General features: G+C 36.5%; 1 long non-coding RNA gene across 2 annotated transcripts in view; it reads right to left on the minus strand.

Annotated features, from left to right (window-relative positions):
• The window catches only part of LOC129008049 (uncharacterized), a 74022-nt gene that overhangs the window by 29366 nt on the left and 23513 nt on the right, over window positions 1-21143 (minus strand). For both annotated transcript variants that reach the window (XR_010127652.1, XR_010127651.1), the window contains exons 2-3: window positions 7009-7100; window positions 1979-2071 (exon numbers count right to left, since the gene is read on the minus strand). This is a non-coding gene — a long non-coding RNA (uncharacterized LOC129008049). The remainder of the gene's footprint in view (window positions 1-1978; window positions 2072-7008; window positions 7101-21143) is intronic.

A 21143-nucleotide genomic window follows, 5' to 3' on the forward strand; every position in this document is an offset into this window, starting at 1 on the left:
AATGTACCTAAAATCATGTTTTTTTCCAGCACCTAACACAGTACCTGGTACTCAAAATGCATCTGTTGAGGGAGTAGAAACATAAATGACACCCGATAAATATTTCTATTTATATTATCACAGAAGTCTATACATTTGCAAACTTGGTTTTGATCATGTCTACCAGGGTGTTACTAGGGACTCCACATGTACAAAGCCTAATTACAACGTACACTAGAGGAACTCTTAAGGCAAACTGCTATGTGTATCTGTACTATAGAAATCAAGTTCAAAATAGTACCAGATAAAATTTGGCTTAAATTTATGAATACATTTTTGTTTACAAGTTAATGCACACAAATTTTTCCTATTTGAAAAAAACTACATGTGAATCATAGACCCATTTTTGTTCCATTGACTTGAACAGTACATTTGACATCTCACATATACTGTGAACAATGTTCTTTCTGAATCAACCATATGAATACGGAGAACAAACCTACTTTTACATTGCAGTTCATGTAAAGTCTGCCAAGTCTAATACGATATAATTGACTCTAGTTAGCTCTCTCACCAACAGAATTATTCTTTACCTTGGGTGAATAACACTCTAAAAAGTAATGTAGTTTAGAATTAAAAGAAAATAGAAAAAGTGTGCTTTCATTTTGGTTCCTCTAGCTACAGTTCTCACAGGGCTAAGTAAGATCCAAACTAGGAAAACTGACATAAAACATGAAATTGACAAAGAAGTTGCATGCATAAAAGTAAATGACTGCTACCTCATGTGATTACTGAAACCTCATTATGTTCTACACACACACATTTATATACATACATTAAAACTAACTTACATATGTACAACAAACTTACTGGAGTGCAATTACTAAGGTGGTATCTCTGATTACGAAGAAAAGCATCCAGACCTATTCTTCAAAGAACTTGACAACTAAAACGGTTTGCATTAAAATACCTGCTTACCAATGATGACAGAGTAACTGATACACAACTAATTTTCCTGTCATAAATAACTATAAAATTGGACAAAGTATATGAAATAACCATTTTAAGATGTTGTACAACAGGCAATGCAAAATAGTGATTACTGCATAAAGAAAACTTAAAAAAGTTAGCTCAACAATCTCCCTGGCTTTCTGTTTGGAGGCATTTTCTGAACTGCAGTGGAAGGAGAGGAAACCCAGAGCACAGTGGTCATTTTTTGGGGCTAAGGGGAAAGAGAACAGAATTTGGAGCTCCAGTATTTGCTAGAATGTATGAGTCAGGGTCCAAATAAAAGGGAGCTGTACAGAGCAGGAGCTTCAGAAATCTGTATTGAGGACCCTTGAGTGTTTGACTGGAAACACAGCTTCACATCAGCAGGCCAAGAAAACATGAGGTCCAGCATATAACAACTACTAAGCAAAGACAGCTACTACAGGAAGAAAAACTACTGAGGAGCTGTGAATAGAACAAGTACTATAGCCTGCACAGGCTGAGAGACATTTAAGTTCCAACCAATTAGAGAGCAGAGACCTCTCTAAACACCCACAGTGCTTAGTAGAGAGTCCAGAAAGGCCATGCCTTAGAAGGACAAATTTATCCTTAGAGTAAAGGCTACTCTAGGCCTGCTCTAACAAAATTTTACTAAGGCTCAAAAGAATCAAGATGCTTTAATTTAACTGCTTTCTGGAACAAAACTTAACACTTTATTAAGAAGGAGACTAAAATCAGACACCATAGGAACTATAACGTTCAGCACAAAATCAGGAATTACTTGATGTATAAAGACCACAGCAGAAGAATAGAAACAAACTCAGAAAAGAAAGAGATAATGGAATTAATAGAAAATAGCTTTAAAACAACTACTATTACTATGTTAAATATTTAAAGGGAAATATGAATAAAGTGAGGAAACAAGTAGAGAAACAGAATAGAGAATGGAAATTTTATAAAAGAACATAAAAGAAAAAAGAAATCCTCAGCTGGGTGTGGTGGCTCATACCTATAATTCCAGCACTTTGGGAGGCCAAACTGGGAGGATCACTTGAGGCCAGGAGTTTTAGACCAACCTGGTCAACATAGCAAGATGTCATTTCTAAAAATAAAATAAAATAAAATGAAGTAATAAAATAAAAGAATAAAAAATAAATCATAGAACTTTGTTCCCCCCCTCTAAAAAATACATGAAATGAAAATTTCCCTGGATGAGTTTAACAGCAAAAGAAAAGATCAGTGAATGTGAACAGAAAAATAGAAATGAGTCAAACTGAAGCAGAGAGTTAAGTGGACGAAAAAATTAACTGAGGCTCAATGACCTGTGACAATATCTAATTGCATGCATGAAATTGGCATATTAGAGGGAGAGACAAGAGGAGGAGAGCAGAAAAATGTTTGAAATGATGGTGGTTGAAGATTTTCTAAATCTGATAAAAACTATACACTCAGAGATCCAAAAAAGCTTAATAAATTCCAAGAAGAATGAATCTGTAGAAAATAACTCCAAAGCATATCATCACTCATTAGCTGAAAGTCAGTAATAGTAAGAAAACTATTAAAAGAAGACAGAGAAAATAGACACATTACACACACACAGCAAAAACAATCATAAGAAAAACTACTGACTTCTCATTAAAAACAATGCAGGTGAAAAGATAATAGAAGGATGATTTTTAAGTGCTAGAAGGAAACTGTCAACAATCAATATCCAGTGAAAACTACTCCTCCAAAATGAAGGAAAATAAAACTACTTTTTTTCTGCTTTCTTCGTTTATTTTTCTCAGTAAAATTACACATGATTGGATGTTAGACAGCTTTCTTTGAATATTAGCTAGAAAATTTTGACATATTTTAGTGCCTGAGTTTTCATGATACATTATTTTTTTGACCAAAACAATTAATAAAAAACTAAAAATTTGTCACCAGCTGGCCTGCGTTACAAGAAATGTCAAAGGAAACTTTTAAGGTTGAAGGAAAATAATTTCAGATGGAAATTCAGTTCATAAAGGAATAAAAAGCACTTGGAATAGCCACTATATAGGTAAATATATAATATGTTTTTGTTTTTTAATTTTTTGAAAGATAATTCATTGTTTAAAGAAAAAATAATACCAATGAATTGTGAGGTTTCTTTAAACATGTAGAAGTTAAATGTGTGACAAAAATAGAAAAAAGTACAGGAGGGGAAACTTTTAATTTCCTTGTGTTTTACAAACAGTGGGCTAGTATTAATGCAAGGCAGACTATGATAACTAAAAGATCCATATGATAAGTCCTATAACAACCATTAAAAATAACATTAAAAAATAAATACAGTGATATATATATATATATTAAACCAATAGGAGATGTAAAATGGAATAGTAAAAAATAATCTAAAATTAGTCAGAAAAGAGGGAAAAAATAAAATACATATGGGAAAAATATAAAACAAATAGCAATATGGAAGTCTTTAGTCCAACTATTTTACTAAATATATTAAATGTAAATGAACCAAATATTTTACTAAAAGGTGAAACTGTGAGACCTTATTAAAAAGCATCACCAAATATGTGCTATTTACATGAAACTCACATATAATGTAAAGACACATTTAGCTTAGAAATGAAAATGATTGGAGAAAGGTATACTATGAAAACACTAATTCTAAGAATGATGGAGTAGCTCTAATTGTATTAGACAAAGCAGACTTCAGGAAAATTAGTTTTACCAGAGATAAAGAGGGATATTTCATAATGATAAAAGTGTCAAATCATAAAGAAGCCGCAGTAATCAGAACAGTGCATGCATCTAATAACAGAGCATCAAAATTCATGAAGCATAAATAAATAGAACAAAAAAGAGAAATAGACAAATTCAAAATTACAGTTGGAGAGGTTTTAACACTTATCTCAGTTGACAGAATAACTAGACATAAAATCAATAATCATAGAGAAGGTTTGAATTATCCTATCAACAAACACCATTCTAAGTATGTTTATAAAACACTCTTCCCAACAATCAGAAAATCCACATTCTTTTCAAGTGTTCATAAAACATTCACCAAGATAAACCTTGTGCTAGGCCATAAGACAAATCTCAATATGTTTAAAATAATTTAAATCATTTAGAGAATGTTCTCTGACCACAACAGGATTAAATTAAGAATCAATTGCAAAATGTATTTGAAAAATCTTTCAATATCTGGAAATTAATTAAAATGCTTACTAAGACATAGGTCAGATACAAAATTAAAAGGAAATTAGAAAATATTTTGAACTAAATGAAATAAAAATACGACATATCAAAATTTGTAAGATGAAGTTAAAGCAGAAAGAAACAAGGTTTTAAATATTTACATTAGAAAAAAAGAATGATTTAAAAACAGTGATCTAAGAGTCTGCCATAAGGAACTAGAAAAATCAGGATAAATCAACCCAAAGTAAAAATGAGGAGGGAAATAATAAGGATAAGAGCAGATATTTCTTAAATAGAAAATTGACAGATAATAGAAAAACTAAAAAAAGTTAATTCTTTAAAAAGATTAATAAAATTGATACCTCCTAGCTATACTCATTAAGAAAAAAGAGAAAATATAAATTATCAATATTACAAATGAAAAAGGAAATATTATTATAGATTATTCAAACCAGAAACACAGTAAGTGAATACTATTAACAACTTTGTGAGTAAAAATTTGGCAATTTACATTAAAAGAACAAGTCTCTTGAAGAATACAAATTATTAAACTTAACACAAGAAGAAATAAAAAATCAGAATAGCCCTACATCTATTAACAAATTTATTCATAATTTTAAAACCTTTCCACAAGAAAACTCCAAACTTAGATGGCTTCACTGATAAAGCCTATCAAACAATTAAGAAAGAAATAATACAAATTGTATTTAAACTCATTCAAAAATATAAAAGAAAGGAACACTTCTCAATTTATTTTATGAGGCCAGTGTTAACTTGATACCAAGCCATTCACATACTTTACAAAAAAAGAAAATTAAAGATTAATACATTTCAATAACACAGATACAGAAGTCCCCAAGAAAATATGATCAGCCCAAATCCAGCAATACATAAAAAGGCTAATACATCATGACCTAGTGGGATTATACCAGAAATCCAAAGCTGTTTTAACACTGACAATAAAATGAATATTATTAAACATATTGGCAGGATAAAATAATTAAAAATCACTTGATTATCTCATTAGTTGAAGAAAAAGCGTTTGATGAAATTCAACAGCCAACTATAATGATAGCAGTAACAATAATAGTAACCACCAGAAAATTAGATATAAAAGAAAATTTTCTCAATCTGATAAAGTCCACTTATTTTTTACAAATATAAATAATATTATATTTAATTATAAAATACTGAATGCTTCTCCCTTAGGAAACAAAGCAAGGATGGCCGTTCTTAGCACTCTTATTCATCCTTGTACTAGAGGTCCTCAGCCAGTAAAATAGGACAATATAAATAAACAAAATGCATAAGGACCGAAAAGAAAAGAGCAAAACTTTTTTGAATTACTGGTGACATAATATATAGAAAATTCTAAGGAGTCTTTAAAAAAATCCTAATAAGCTGAAATTTAGTATTATCACAGAATACAATGTCTACATACAAAAGTCAATTTTTTTACTACATACTAGCAATCAAAACTTGAAAAATGAAACTATAAACATACCATTTACAATATCATAAAAACAAAAAAAAAGTATAGAAATTGGAAAAGTGTGGTATTGGTGTAAAGATGAACAAATAGATTAATGAACCACACAAACACACCTCAAACATCTACCAGCTGCTCAGTTCACCCACATCCACCCGTGTATTATGAGTCAAACACAACCGCATCTGGTGTTACTCTGTCTCATTTCAGATAACCCACCTTCTTCCACCAGACAAGAACTGAGAGTTGAAAATAAATTTACACTTATATGATCTATTAATTCTGAACAAGGTGTGGCCTCTAGAAGCTGAAAAGGGCAAGAAAATGAATTTCTCACTAGCGTTTCCAGAAGGAATGCAGCCATGCCAACAGCTTGATTTTAGCCCAGTGAGATCCATGTCAGAATTCTGACCTCCAGAACTGTAAGATAAGTTTCTGTTGTTTTAATCCACTAAACTTGTGTTCATTTTTGTTAATTAGAAATAGGAAACCAATAAACTAGTTCAAGAAATAGTATCTTAATTAATTTATTTAGATAATTTTCAGATAATATTACTCTGTGCGTCTGTTTCATACCAGCACTGACCTAGGCATGGAGATTTGGGATTAAAATGCATAGCTCTCAACTTGAAAGTTGGGATCTAAAAGCAATGACAAATAATTCCTTCCAAATGTAGCAAAAACTGAAAAATCTGAGCACAAAATGCTGTGAGAGCACGTATAAGAGGCATTTAACCAAACTGAGCAGGAAATAATAGCCACGAAGACTTCCTAAAAGAAGTGATATTTTAACCAAAGTCTAAATGATTAGTAGAAATTAATCTGGAAAAATGGAAAGTGAGAATTTAATAAACAAAAGTAATGTTGAGTTCTAAGAGCCATAAGAGAACTTGGCACATCCAGGGAACTGTGAGTAGTTTGCTACTCACCGAGAAGTAAAATGAAATGCATAAGCAATCATGGGCCAATATACAGTTAAGATGTAAACCTTAAGCGGAAAGAAATTATTAATATTGATTTAATTATTATTGAGTTATCATTTACATGTTGCAAAATGCAGATTTTAGGGGTTACAGTATGATTATATTTGGCTATTGAATTTGCTTATATAACCCATATCCCAACAAGATACAGTCAATTCTACCATAATATGAAATATGCATTCCTAAAAATCACCATTGCCATGTAAAATCATGCAATAAAAGTCACATCATAAGGTTTAGCACAAAAATGAGACTGGGCAAAACATTCAAACACTTCATCAGTGACACATAAAAATAGGTAAGAGCCTAATAAAAACACTAGTGCAGTTTTACACATGTTAGGCGATTAGGAAGTTCATAAATGCTACAATAAATATGGCACTTTACCTTGAAACAGGCCTGAAGCTCGTTTGTGTGGGAGTGGACATCAGAAGGGTTGCAGCTTGTGAGTTTTTGTGAGGTGGAGGAAGGAGGGTTATCTGAAAGCAAAGTTGATCTTATAAAAATTTTAAAACATAGGCATTCAGCATCAGGCTTTTATAAGCATAAAAATGAGCAGAACTATAGTCACTAGATATATTAGCAATTGTTCTTACAAGGAGCAAAGCTTGGCCCAAAGAATGAAAAACCTTTCTCTTGATTTTCTCATTGTCAAACTGAGGCAAATAGGCTCTTTCCAACTGTTTTTATTTATATAATAAGGATAGCCAAAGGAAAAGAAACACAGGATAGAGGGATGTAAACAAGATGGCTTAATAATTAGAGGGGTCTGAACCCATCATGGTTTATTTGTGTGAATGCTGTCTCAAAATACTTACTGTTTATAGGCTCAAAAATGGCAAGATTTTGCAGGCACTTGACTGGGTCCTTCACGTTTTAACTCCCAACACAACTCTTTGGTCTTTCTTTTTTGACACCTTTATCCCTGTGTTAATATCTAATCTAAAGCCTAATGTCAGTGTCTGTTCTAAGAAAGCTGCTTTTTCTTTAGTTGAATAACACCTTTCAGATGAGACCTTATTTTATATCCACAGGGATGGGGGCAGATCATATAAAACAACAAAGAAACACTAATCTGGTAGTTAAGTAACCTAAATTCTTGCCCTGGTTTTCTCACCAACTTAAATTCTGAAATCTCTTCTGCAAAAAAAAGGTGATTAACCTTGTCTGTCTTTAAGGTCCATTTAAGTTCTATACTTCTATGACCATTATTAACAAACATTATTGAGATCCTTCTAGGTGTAGAGTGTTTATCAAACAATCTATCCTCGTTTTTTACAAGATAAGAAAGCTCAGAAAGGCCAAGTGACTTGCTAATGTCACACTTCCAGTAAATGGCAGCGCTCAGATTCACTTGCACATCTTGTCCACAAAACAAATGTTTTTGCAAATGCCACACTGTTGTCCTTAAAAAAAATGGCAATCATATCACACACAGAAAAGATCCCATGTGATGGACACCTGGGTGCCCAGCACCTGCACCCATTCAAGTGGTTTCCTTAGGAGCTGTCATATTTTATAAGATCCTGGCACCTTAGCCTCTGTTGGTTAGTTCAGGGTGAGACAAGACCCAAATTAGGAAAGTAAGATTCTTTCAGATAATTTGGAAATATGAAAGGAAGTTAGTATGTCTGAGATGATTGAAGCCATACAATAAAAAACTCAAAAGATGTTAGCAGCAATGTTTGCTGCCAAGTGAAGAATGCCAGTTTTCGATGACAGACAGTGAAGCAGAGAGGAGAGAGACTGATATGGTTTGGCTGTGTCCCCACCCAAATCTCATTTTGAATTGTAATTCCCATAATCTCCACATGTCTTGGTAGGTACCTGGTGCAAGGTAATTGAATCGTGGGGGCAGTTACCCCCATGCTGCTGTGCTCATGATAGTGAGTGAGTTCTCATGAAATCTGATGGTTTTATAAGGGGCTTTTCCCCCTTTGGCTCGGCACTTCTCCTTGCTGCCATGTGAAGAAGGACGTGTTTGCTTCCACTTTTGTCATGATTGTAAGTTTCCTGAGTCAACCCCCCCCCCCCGCCCCGCAGCCCTGCAGAACTGTGAGTCAATTGAACCTCTTTCCTTTACAAATTAGCCAGTCTCAGGTATGTCTTTATTAGCAGTGTGAGAATAGACTAACACAGAGGGAGAGTTCTGGCAGAATTTGGACCTGGGTTCTGGTTGCCCATGACATCCCGCTGCACTTTCAAACAGCTCAGACATTCCTTCCTCCCTTGCACTCCATGTGCTAATAGGTCCCCTTTTTTGCTTTGATTGTTGAAGGACCCTACGTTAGCTTCCCATGGCTATTGTAACCAATTACTACAAACTGAATGGCTTAAAACAACAGAAATACATTCTCTCACAGTTCTGGAGTCCAGAAGTCCGAAATCAAGATATTGACAGGGTTAGTTCCTTCTGGAGGCTCTGGCAGAGGACTCGCTCTCTGTGTCTCTCAGCTTCTCGTGGCTGCTGGCAGCCCTTGACATTCCTTGGCTTGCAGGCTCATCACTCCTGTCTCTGCCTCCATCTTCATGTGGCCTCCCTGACTGTATCTCTGTGTGTTTTCCCCCTTTCTTTTCTCTTTCAGGTAATCTTGTTTTTGGGTGTAGGCTCCACCCTTACCCAGGACAATATCCTCTCGAGATCATTAGCTTAACTGTATCTGCAAAGACATTTTTCCAAACAAGGTCACATTCACAGGTTCTGGGAGCCTCTTTTGGGGGGCCACAATGGATCTCTAGCAAAAGAGAACTGCAAATTGTAGTGGTGACTAGTTTCAAAGTTTAGTGCTACCCATCCTAGTGAAGTTTTTCATGTTTAATTACACTTTCCCTGCTGCTACCGCTACCTATTTTTTTTCCCCGTAAGGTCATTTAGACATTTAACAAATATAGCACTATAATCTGAAGAATGAACTGCGTTGGCAAATATGTAAATACATCTATGAATATTTTAGATTTATCTTTTTGTGTTGCAAAGGCAAGCAAGATGACCAAATGATCTCAATTTTCTTAGTTCAGTGATGCCAGTGGTAGATAACTGCAGATAAGGTAGATAAACTATCCTATTCCACTTACATCTTCCATGCACTGCTGAAAATTCATTTGTGCCTTTTCATTGCTTCAGGGCTGGTATTATAACACCTTCAAGAATGGTTTACTAGAAAGTTCTGATGTCTAGACACCACATAGGTATGTTCTGATTTGTTTTGTTTTTGAATAAATAACAAAAAAGAGGAAGTGTGTTGGTGTTTAGTGCTTTAACCAATATAAGTTGCCTTCTCTTTCAGAGAAATGTTCCCTATTATATAAAGTCAATTTCCATGTAACCAGCTATTTGCTGGGGTAACAAATTTACCCCATCCTGGAATCTCAAATAAAAAATCCATTGTAATGCTATTATATGACCAGTTTTATGTTTACTAGCAGCTGTCTTCCCATCTTCACTATTGTAGAGTAAAACTATTATACTGGTATTAAAAAAAATCCTGTAACAACAACAACAAAAATACAAAGACCCTGGTTTACAAGAGGTGTTTTATTAGGAAAATACTATGGGATGGATTCAATAAAAAACAAAAACCATGCCTTCCGCTCAGTATAATCTTACGGATGCTGTCCATCTTCCTGAATTACTGCTGAGGTACTGCTTTACCTTACAGAAGGCATCCAAAACGTTTAAACTTTGTGTTTTCTGTATTCTGACAGTTTCACAAGGCAATTTCCAAATGTATACTGTCTTTAGAAATAAAGTTTGAATTCAGACAGAGCTCATCTTGAATCAATCATACAAGCATTGTGTCTGATAATAATATAGATTCTCCCAGAATGGATGCAATGATGCCTCTTCCTTAAGCCCCTTTACCTTGCTATGTTGTAAGCAGTCTCCTTTGTGTATCATAGCACCCTGTTTTAACACAGTCAATCCAAAAATAGGAATGCCAAGCTCTTGCAATGTAAAATCTCTTAGTGTGGGACTAAAAAAGAAGATATAGCTTTCATAGAGAGACAAAAATGCTATAAACATGTGATGGCTGATTTGTTTGGGGTAGAGTTAATTACTTCTTTATTAATTCCTGATAGAATTTAGAAGGCTGTTTAACAACTCACTTTTGGCTGTTTATGTATCTTTTTCTTTAAAGAGCCACAGATGATTAAGTTTAAAAAAAAAAGTCCATACTTTTTTTGGTAGGTAACAGTTTTAGCTGACATTGTAATTTTCTGTCCTCAAACTGACTTTATCCTTTTTAATGATGTTCATGCTCTTAATCAGGACTATATAAACAATTAATATTACAAATTTCATACAGACATATGTGAACACTTAACAGGCTTTGGGAGACATTTGCAGTGTAGAATATCTAGCTGGATTTTCTTCCTTGGAGATTATCCTGTACTAGTAACAAGCAGAGAAAATATTTCCCACGCCTGTGAGTATTTAGGAGTTCCTTTGTGTGTGCCTAGATCTTTTTTTCCCCATACAGGGGAAGTGGTGTGCACTGGGGGTAGGCAGAAGAAAAATGACAAGAAGCAAAATCTTTGCTGCTGTGGGATCAAATTCCAAGCAGAATTCCTTCATACGCTTCCATTTCTGTGAAAGTGCGGTGTGGTGTTCGTTTTCACTGTATCTGCTCGCTTAATTGTTTCTGCCTGTTCATTTCGTTCCTCAGTGAAAACATTAGCCTAAGGGACATTTGAAAATCAAAAGGTAGGCTTGGAGTTTAACAGGAAATGAACAGTGGTGTTGCTGCAATATTAAAGTAAAAGTTTAGAACCAATAAGAAATAGCCACAATTCTAAACTCAACACATCTTTTCTCCTTTTTGTTGTTTCCTTTGCTCTCCCAAATGTCAAGATTAAAGAAAAACATTCCATGGTTTCTACATGTTTACACTGCAAGGGCGTATAAAAGATGCTGTGAGGTATGCATTAAAAGAACTTATCTCAGATATGGTAAAAATCCAGAGATTTTGAATTATTATGCAGGAATATATAAAATCCAGGACAGATTTCCTGACAGCTATAATTATTTAATTCTTTTAGAATTATCTTTTCCCACCCCCAAACCTCCTCTTGCCAGAATTGTTGAGATAATTAAGGAAGTAGTGGGAAGGTTAGAATCTGAACCATTTCAAAACCAAAACTGACCAGATAATTGTCCAACTCTGTTTCACTTACAATGCAGGACTATGACTTCTGTGTCGGCATGTGTGTGCTAAAGTTTGACCTCTGGCAGGGAAATTGTCTTCAGACAGAATAGAACTTGAACTTCAGAAGTCCAGTGGTCCTCATTGTAGTTGCCCATTTACACTCAACGTAGCATGGCTTAATTGCAACGAATATCAGTTATGCTAAATGCTGGTATTCTAACAGCTCAAGGTGAAGTGTTGTTACCATCCACCTTTTCTCTGACCACTGAGACAAAAGATCAAACAGAAATATTTTAAAAAACACTCTCAGAGGATCTCAACTTAAAATACTGCCTCTTTTACGACCACCTTCTCCGTCTTAACAAGGAAATCAAACAATTCAAGGGGAGCAAAGCAAAGAAATCCACAGAGAAAAGTTGTTTAAAATTGCCCACTGGATACAGCCATTGTAAGAGTTGAATAATGAGGTGGGAAAATATCAGACTTAAAAAAAAAAGTCTAGATATTTAAACATACAAAAGTTATCACACCATTTATTTTTGGAAATAATTTGGGTTAATCCAAATAGCCGTGATGAGGAGTAGTCGAATAACAAGTAATTACCTTTTCCTGCCTTTGAAGAACAATGGATTTGGGATGAATCCAAATTTGTAAAAAGCAATCATGATTTTATATTCAATTATCTCACGGAAAGATCTCTGCAGTTTTGCATTAGTTTGTTGATGCTATACTTCATGGGCATTGCACACTTGGAGAAATAATTTAATCAAAACTTATTAATGTATTCAATTATTCATTGATTACGTATGGCACTCATTAGTTTTAAGAATAGCAGGTCAACAGAACTATTGATTAGAAAAAAACATTTTTGGAAGAAAAACTGGCTCTCTTAGCTACCTTTGCAGTGGTCATTCTCCGTGGAGAATGTAATCATTTGGCTGTTTCTATTGCTGGAGTGGAAGCGGTGTTTGTGGTGGTGGGTGGGAGCATGACACTAGGTATATGTCTGAAAAGGGGAAGCAAGGCAAATGGACAAATTGCAAGTTAAATACTTTAGGAGGGAGGGGACGTATTTTTACAGGTATCAGTTATTGTCCTTACAAGTAATAAATAATGCTAAATAAAACATGTAACTAAACGGGCATTAAAGACCTTTTACATACATAGAAGACAAGAAACGCTTTTTTTCCTCCTATGCTGCAGACTGCAGGCATTTTCCTCTGCCTCTGTCAAGTGTAATTCTTTCTTGATGAATGACAAGGCAGGATAATAGGCTGTGGTCACCATGGCAACCAGACAGCAGCACTGTGTGCCTAGCATTTTTTCATCTGAAAATGAAACCAGCAGCAAAGAAAAGCTGAAAATGTAACCAACAGATTAACTGATACAAAAAAAGAAAAGAAAGAAAGGAAGAAAAAAGGAACAAAAAGGCAAGTTAGATTACAAGCAATTAAAATTACAGTACCTAGTCTTTCCCTCTCTCTCTCTCTCTCACACACACACACACTGACTAGCTATTTTTAAATACTATTTGAGAAACATGAAACAATCATGTTTTATCTTTATTTTTCCAAATGCTTCATTTGTTTTTGAAATCTAGGAAGAATTGATTTTTAAAGGGGCATTTAAATTCATTAATCACTGAAATTTATGAAGCTTTATGTATTGTGTTTGTATTGGAATTTCTAAATTCCTTTTCTCTCTAGCGCCCATCCCGGAACCATCCAGACACCAAATGCTTAATGCACAACAGTTTTATCTGGATGCAGGGTTGGTGGCGTGGGGTGAGGAAGGCAAGGTGACTTGAAGCTGAGAAATAAGAGGCCAATATTATATTAGCACTCATGGATTCTATAGACTTCACTCAAAGTATTTACTAAGCAATCAGAGGTGCTTTTCTGTTCAGCAAAAAGAAGGCTGCAATTTTCTGCTATATCCCCATTCCTAAGCATAAGAAGGTTCCTGGATCCTCATTCAACATATTGCATATTCTGTCCATATAATTTCCTTTCATTTACTGATCTCAAAACTTGTATTGAAGCTTTCCTGTGAGATCTTCTCAGTCTCTACTGAACACAAATAAAAGAAAACAGACATAAAGGAGTATTTTCTGAGAGCCACCGTCCCTTTACACCGCAGGTTTGGTAGAGGCAAAGAACACTGAGCTAGAAGTTAGAGGACAAAAGTCCCATGAGGGGTGCAGCTTTGCAACTGCAAGCCAAAGAGCAAATCAAACAGGCCTCGGAATCAACATACTTGAGTTTGAATTTTAGCTCCATCCTTTTGGTAATCATAGTTGTCATAATAGGTAATATGATAATAGGTATCTGTTACAAATGAACTAGAGAGTTCTTAAACTCTCTGAGCATCAGTAGTTTTCATCCTTAAAATGGGCAAATCTTATCTACTTCCTGGGAATGAGAGGATTCATGAGATCATCTGTTGAAAGTGTCTGGTATATAATAGTAGTCACTTAAAGATGCTCCTTCCTGCAATCAAAACACCCAGTTTTCTAATATGTGTAAAGAAATGTCTGTATTGTGTGTGTGTGTGTGTGTGTGTGTGTGCGAGAGAGAGAGAGAGAATGTATACATAACCACCTGTGTGTGTGTGTGTGTGCGAGAGAGAGAGAGAATGTATACATAACCACCTGTGTGTGTGTGTGTGTGTGTGTGTGTGCGCGAGAGAGAGAGAGAGAATGTATACATAACCACCTGTTTGTGTGTGTGTGTGTGTGTGCGCGCAAGAGAGAGAGGGAGAGAATGTATACACAACCACCTGTGTGTGTGTATGTGCGCACGCGAGAGAGAGAGAGAATGTATACATAACCACCTATTTGTGTGTGTGTGTGTGTGTGTGTGTGTGCGAGAGAGAGAGAATGTATACATAACCACCTGTGTGTGTGTATGTGTGCGAGAGAGAGAGAGAATGTATACATAACCACCTGTTTGTGTGTGTGTGTGCGTGTGTGTGTGCGCGCGCGCGAGAGAGAATGTATACACAACCACCTGTTTGTGTGTGTGTGTGTGTGCGTGCACGCGCGCGCGCGCGAGAGAGAATGTATACATAACCACCTATTTGTGTGTGTGTGTGTGTGCGAGAGAGAGAGAGAATGTATACATAACCACCTATTTGTGTGTGTGTGTGTGTGCGAGAGAGAGAATGTATACATAACCACCTGTGTGTGTGTGCGAGAGAGAGAGAGAATGTACACATAACCACCTATTTGTGTGTGTGTGTGTGTGCGAGAGAGAGAATGTATACATAACCACCTGTGTGTGTGTGTGTGCGCGAGAGAGAGAGAGAGAGAATGTATACATAACCACCTATTTGTGTGTGTGTGTGTGTGCGAGAGAGAGAGAGAATGTATACATAACCACCTATTTGTGTGTGTGTGTGTGTGCGAGAGAGAGAATGTATACATAACCACCTGTGTGTGTGTGTGTGCGCGAGAGAGAGAGAGAGAGAGAATGTATACATAACCACCTATGTGTGTGTGCGCGAGAGAGAGAGAGAGAGAATGTATACATAACCACCTGTTTGTGTGTGTGTGTGTGTGTGTGCGCGCGCGCGCGAGAGAGAGAATGTATACATAACCACCTGTTTGTGTGTGTGTGTGTCTGTGTGCGCGAGAGAGAGAGAGAGAGAATGTATACATAACCACCTGTTTTGGAATGATGTAAATCAAATAAGTCACTCTATGTGAAATGATTCAAGGGTACAATGTGCTCAGGAAAATGGAAGACGGTGTCACCAAGAGATGTTGACAAACCTCTTTTCCAGAAAAATCCTAAAGAAAGGTGTCCGACTCCAACCAGCCCTGAGGCAGAGAAAAAGGTTGACCAGCTAAGTCAGGGCTCCTATCGCAGGAACTTTCCCTTTATGACCAGGAGACTGAAATGTGAAAGAGGCCCACAGAGCAAGTTCCGGGAACGTGGCGAGCACACGGGGGCCTCTGAGCAGGCTAGGGCCATGGGTCCAGCAAGCCTCGCCACAGAGCAAGCACTCCCGTCCTCCCTCTAACGTACCCAGTGTCTGCGCTGGCCACCCACAGCAAGGCTTCATAAATCCTTCCTTTGTCCCCATTTCCCCAACACACACAAATGCAAAGTGAACAGTTGGATCAAAGCTTTTAATGTGCTTTGTACTGTTTTATTTGAAGAGATCAGGTCTGATATTTGAGAGGAAGAGTCCATCTGGCTGGACTGAGCTCAAGGAGCCTCAGACAAATTGTAAACAAGACCGGGGCACAAGCTCCTCTCACAGCCCACAGCCTGCCACTGCGATTGCCAAAGCACTATCTCATGCTACCCAGGTTTTCCTGACCATTCATGCAAAAGGAGCTTAGTTACCAAAATAGACCCTCTTACAGGTTTTCCTAAACTTTTCTAGCACATCTTGCAAATTACCACTGGCAGTCCTGTCTAAGCTTCTAATGGCCTAACACCACACCTATATTTTTAAATTTTCCGACCGTAGATATGGTGTGTTACATAGTGTTAAGATCCCCAGTTGTTCAAATAAACTCCCCTAGTAGAGTGAGAATGTGAAGATTGAAGATTGGAGAGAAGGGAATAATTACTTTATTAAATGTGATGTATATTTCTAAAAAATAAAATTAAAGCTTACATTGTTTACTACCTTTGGAATACAAAGAAGGGACATATTAGTTGCATTTCTTCTGTCCCAGCATTTATCACACTTGACATCATCATTTATGCAGTTATCTGTTCTTGCTGGATTGTGCGCTCTTTACAGAGGGAGCCATGCCTATCTTGCTTCTTGACACATCCCCAGGACCTAACAGGTACTTGGCTTATGGTAGGCACTTAATGAATATTTGTCAATCAAATGACCAAACTTTGAAGTCAGACACACCTATATTTGTACTGTTGTTGCACAACTCCTTAGTCCTGACCATGAGCACCTTTATTTCTTTGAGCCTGATTTCTTCTCCATAAAATAAAGTGATAATTCTTCACATAATTGTTGTGATTTCTAAATAAGAAACATATTTGAAAATGCTTAATGCCTAGCATAACATAGTAGATATAAAACAGCTATTAGATTTTCTTTAAAAAATTTAAACTGCTTTGATGAATTTTTAGTGAGTTGCTTGCCATTCCGAAAGATCTTTCCTGATAGTCTTTGGAAACCCATACAATGCTGGTAGAGGAGTAATAGGTTAATAAAAGATTCATTCCCCAAAAATTGTGTATGTGACCCTAAAAGTGTGTATGTGACATGTCACCATGTCTTTTGCAAGCACAGAAGAGCAAATGTCATCTGTAATTAACTAGAACAGAGAAGGTTTGAATTTGACTGGAAAGACCAGGATGGAAAGTGAATGTAGACCCCTGGGGTTGCAGAGGGTGAAGGACCAGAAATAAACGCACAGCAGTAGAGCCATTAATCTAGGGATGACCACCTGTGTTGGAGCATCTGGAGAACAAATCACAGATAGCAAAATTGTTCTGAGGCACAAGACAAGTGGGATGCACACAACATCAGTTGAAATCAAAGATAAACTAACATTCAGACAACATTTATTAAGCACCCACTGCATATGGGAAGATGAATAGGTGCATTCACATATATATATCCCTAAGCTTAGGAGGCAGTTGTGCAGCAGTAAAGCACAGATTCAAAAATCAGATGCCAGGGTTTCTGTCCAGGCTCTTCTACTTAATAGTATGACTGGTACATTATTTAAATTCTCATATGACAATTTCCTCACCTGTAAAAGGGGGATAACAATAGTACCTACCTCACAAAATGTTTGTGGTCATTAAGTGATTTGATACACATAAAAACACTTAGAGTAGGGTCTGCACATAGAAAGGATTTGATAAATTTTAATTATTGTGGGTTGATTTGTATTCATTCATTTTTTAACCTTTCTTAGAGCTAACAGAGATTGTCAACTTATGATAGAAAAGAGCTGTACACCTGGGATCAGAAGACTTGGGTTTGAAAATCAATTCTGCCATTTACAAGCCTCAGTTTCCTCATCTGAAAATAGAAGGAAGAAGACCTGGCTTGAAAGATGTGCTGTGAGTTGTCTATTTATTTAAAGAGACCAAGATCAAGTGTGTCAGTTGAGAACATGCAAATGATAAGCAGAGTTTTAAACTGCAGGCAGTGAGTATCAGGGACACTTAGTAGATGATTTCAGGCCAGAGCAGCAGAGGTTAAAGTCCCAGCCCTTGGACACTAAGGAATAGGGAATCAAACATCAGAGACAGGAGTCTCCGACATCAGCACAGCAGCCAACTTAACCCTGAGACACAGTGGTGCTAAATTACTTTTCCAAACTCAAAATTCAGATGAGGTCACCATTCTCAAAGGCCTCCAATGACTCCACCCTGGCCTAACAATAAAAATCTAAGCTCCTATGACCAACATTCAATTTCTTCCAGGACCTGCTTTCAGTCTTCAGTTTCTGCACCATCTCCCTTTTGAGATCACTAAGATATTGACTATTTATTATACATGCACATGACTTTCTACAGATAGAGGTACAAGCTTTTGATCTCACTCTTGCTTCCATCTAGAACACTGTTTCTTCCCATCTCCATCTGTCCAAGTTTCCCATAACCACCAAGTCTCAGCTAAAGGCTGCTTCCTCTGTAAATCTTTCTCCAGTCCTCCAAGCTCAAAGTGCTCTCTTGAGCACTGAACAGTTTCTATTTTGTATTAGAATCATGTATGTTTCTGTATCTGCCTGTTATCCCCTAAACAATTACAAGTTTCTTCAATCGGTAGAGTTTTTAGCTGTTTCACCCTTGTTTGCTTGAAAAGGGGTTCAAACAGCAATCATGAAATATATATATTTTTGTTATTTGTTTGATAATAATATATATGAATATATATGAATGAATATATGAATGAATTAGTGAGTAAAGGAAAAAGCAAATCTGTAACTCCCTGACCTATCACCAGGTTTGGTTTTATAATAAAAACAAGGCTGATCATAGATGTATTAGTAATAATAATGAGTGAATTATTATTTTTTCCTATTATGAGCCACGCTTGAACTAAGATAGGGATGCAGTGGTGAGTAAACCATACACATCTCCCTTCTCTGGAGGAAAGTCCTATGGGAGGAGCTTACATTTACCAAATCATTGTCGAAATACATAATTACAAACCATGAATGGTATAAAGAAAAACATTACAGCAAGTTATGAGAACACAAACAAAGGGACAGGATCTAATTGGGGGGAGGTCAAAGAAGGCTTTCTTGAGGAGTCGATATTTCTATTCAGATTTGAAATGATGATAGCAGTTGCTCATGGGCAGAGCAGTGACTTGACTGCACGGGACTGAATAGAATGGCCATTAAAGGCATTTTACCCTGTAATCAGATGTTTCTGGGATTGTGAAGGTGGAAAGTGGTCTAGCATCTGTGCTAATAATTTTCAGTGTGTGTGGAAAATAAAGTAGGCAGACAATAAGAAGGATGGCCCGGAGAAGAACATGATAAAGCAGGACAGAGATAAGGCCAGGCGGAGGGGAGGAAATAGCTCAAAGAATAAATAACAAATCTGAAGAAGTAAAGAAATTAAACACAAGGCAAAACGGAGGAAATGGTGAGTATACCACTATCAGTCCTGAGTAGCTCAAATAAAACCCGTAAACCTTTAACCGAGAAGTATATCTTTGTTTGCAGTTAAACTTTCTGCATTTAGAATTTAAGGAAAGAATTTTGGCTAAAAGGAAATTCTAAGCTGGTTAAGGAAATTCTAAGTTGGTCTTTCATTAGATGGAATTAAGTGCCAGGGGTTGGGGCTAGCATCTCTGCATCTTTTGCTGGGGCTGGAATATCTATTTGTAAACATAGGTGTAGTTGAACTTAGGAAAACAAATGGGACGGCTGAAGGTTGCACTGGAGAAGAAGAAGGCAAGTGGGGTTGTGTAGATGACCTCTAAGTTCCATTCCAGTGATTAAAATCTTAAATATTTAAAAAGCAAAGGGAGAAGGTGAATCTGGAACTCTGAGACACTGTATTAATGATTCTATTGTCACGTGAACCTTTTAGGATACCGATTGGTATCCTTTTGTTCATGTACATTCCTCAAAAGTAGCATGTTTTCTGGTCCTCCTGTGTGGATGGAATGAATGTCTCTAGCTCTGCTGGCACAACAATGATGGAGACATAGGAGCAAGAACCTGTTTCTGGGCACACCTGTAATTGAACTTCAGTGGGTTTGGATTTGAAGGCAAGTGACAGAAACAGAAGGGCATAGAGTGTCCAGGTTATTGGAGCAAAGTAGGAAGTAGAGCTGTGGGAACAAAAGATAAGCTTTGTCTGCTTAACAGTCTTCCCAGAAAAATTGTGTTGAAAAATATAATAAGAGTGATTTAGCCTGGGTTCCTCCCTTCACTCCTGCAAGTCTGCCATGGTGTCGTCAAAGAAAAAAAAAATCAATCATTGGAGAATCCTTCCTTGAGCAGTGAAGTCTTGTCAATCTTCTAGGTTCGTTTATTAAAGCCCTAATACCCATGGGAGGGTATTACCCATGGGTATTACCCCAGCTTATTAAATAATATGTTACAGAAACGTTACTCTATCAGGTACTCTCTAACAGGTACAGAGAGCTGAGCTCAAGACCCTAAAGGGAGGAGACACAGGACAGAGCTAAAGATTAGGCAGAGCACTACCACGTGGGAGAATGCTGGAGGAAATTCTGTCCAACTTCACAAGGGAGGCTCAACCAGGGCCTCAGTTGTATAAAGAGCCTCTGTTGATTCCCAGTAAATAGCTCCTGGCCCAACACAAAGTCATTGTATGTGCAAACATTTTATTCACAGAGCAGTCACTTGCATCAATTATACAATAAAAATGTGCACATATTGGGGCACTTGCTCTTTAGTATTCATGGGACTTCACATGGTCAGACATTTAGCCAGATGCAAGAAAAAATGATTATCAACTACATACAAAATAAAAAGCATGAGAGAGACTTCCTCACTGCAAGCATGATTGCCTCATCCCATGCTTTTGTGAATGGGCATTACTGACTGGCATTCAGACCGTAAGTAAATTGGCCAATGAGAACTCAGCAATGCTCTGATTGAAAGCTGGTCGCACACACACGAGAAATGCCAGTATGCAGAACCTGATAGCAAGATTTTAAAAATTCTCTAGAGCAGAACGTATAAACTGAAGAATCGGGTAAAAAGTGAATTCATGGTTATTAGCTAATAATAAGACTATAATTATTGCAAAACATCTTGGACGATGCAGGATGGTGAGTAGGGCTGAAAATGGAAATAAATAGTGTTTTAGAAAGGTAAAACTGAATGACTCAGGAAGAAGGTAACTTGTTTTTTATATGACTTTCTTTTAGGGTTCAAAAGCTACTTATAAC

This window comes from Pongo pygmaeus, chromosome 9 (assembly GCF_028885625.2).
Source record: "Pongo pygmaeus isolate AG05252 chromosome 9, NHGRI_mPonPyg2-v2.0_pri, whole genome shotgun sequence".
Classification (NCBI taxonomy): Eukaryota; Metazoa; Chordata; class Mammalia; order Primates; family Hominidae; genus Pongo; species Pongo pygmaeus.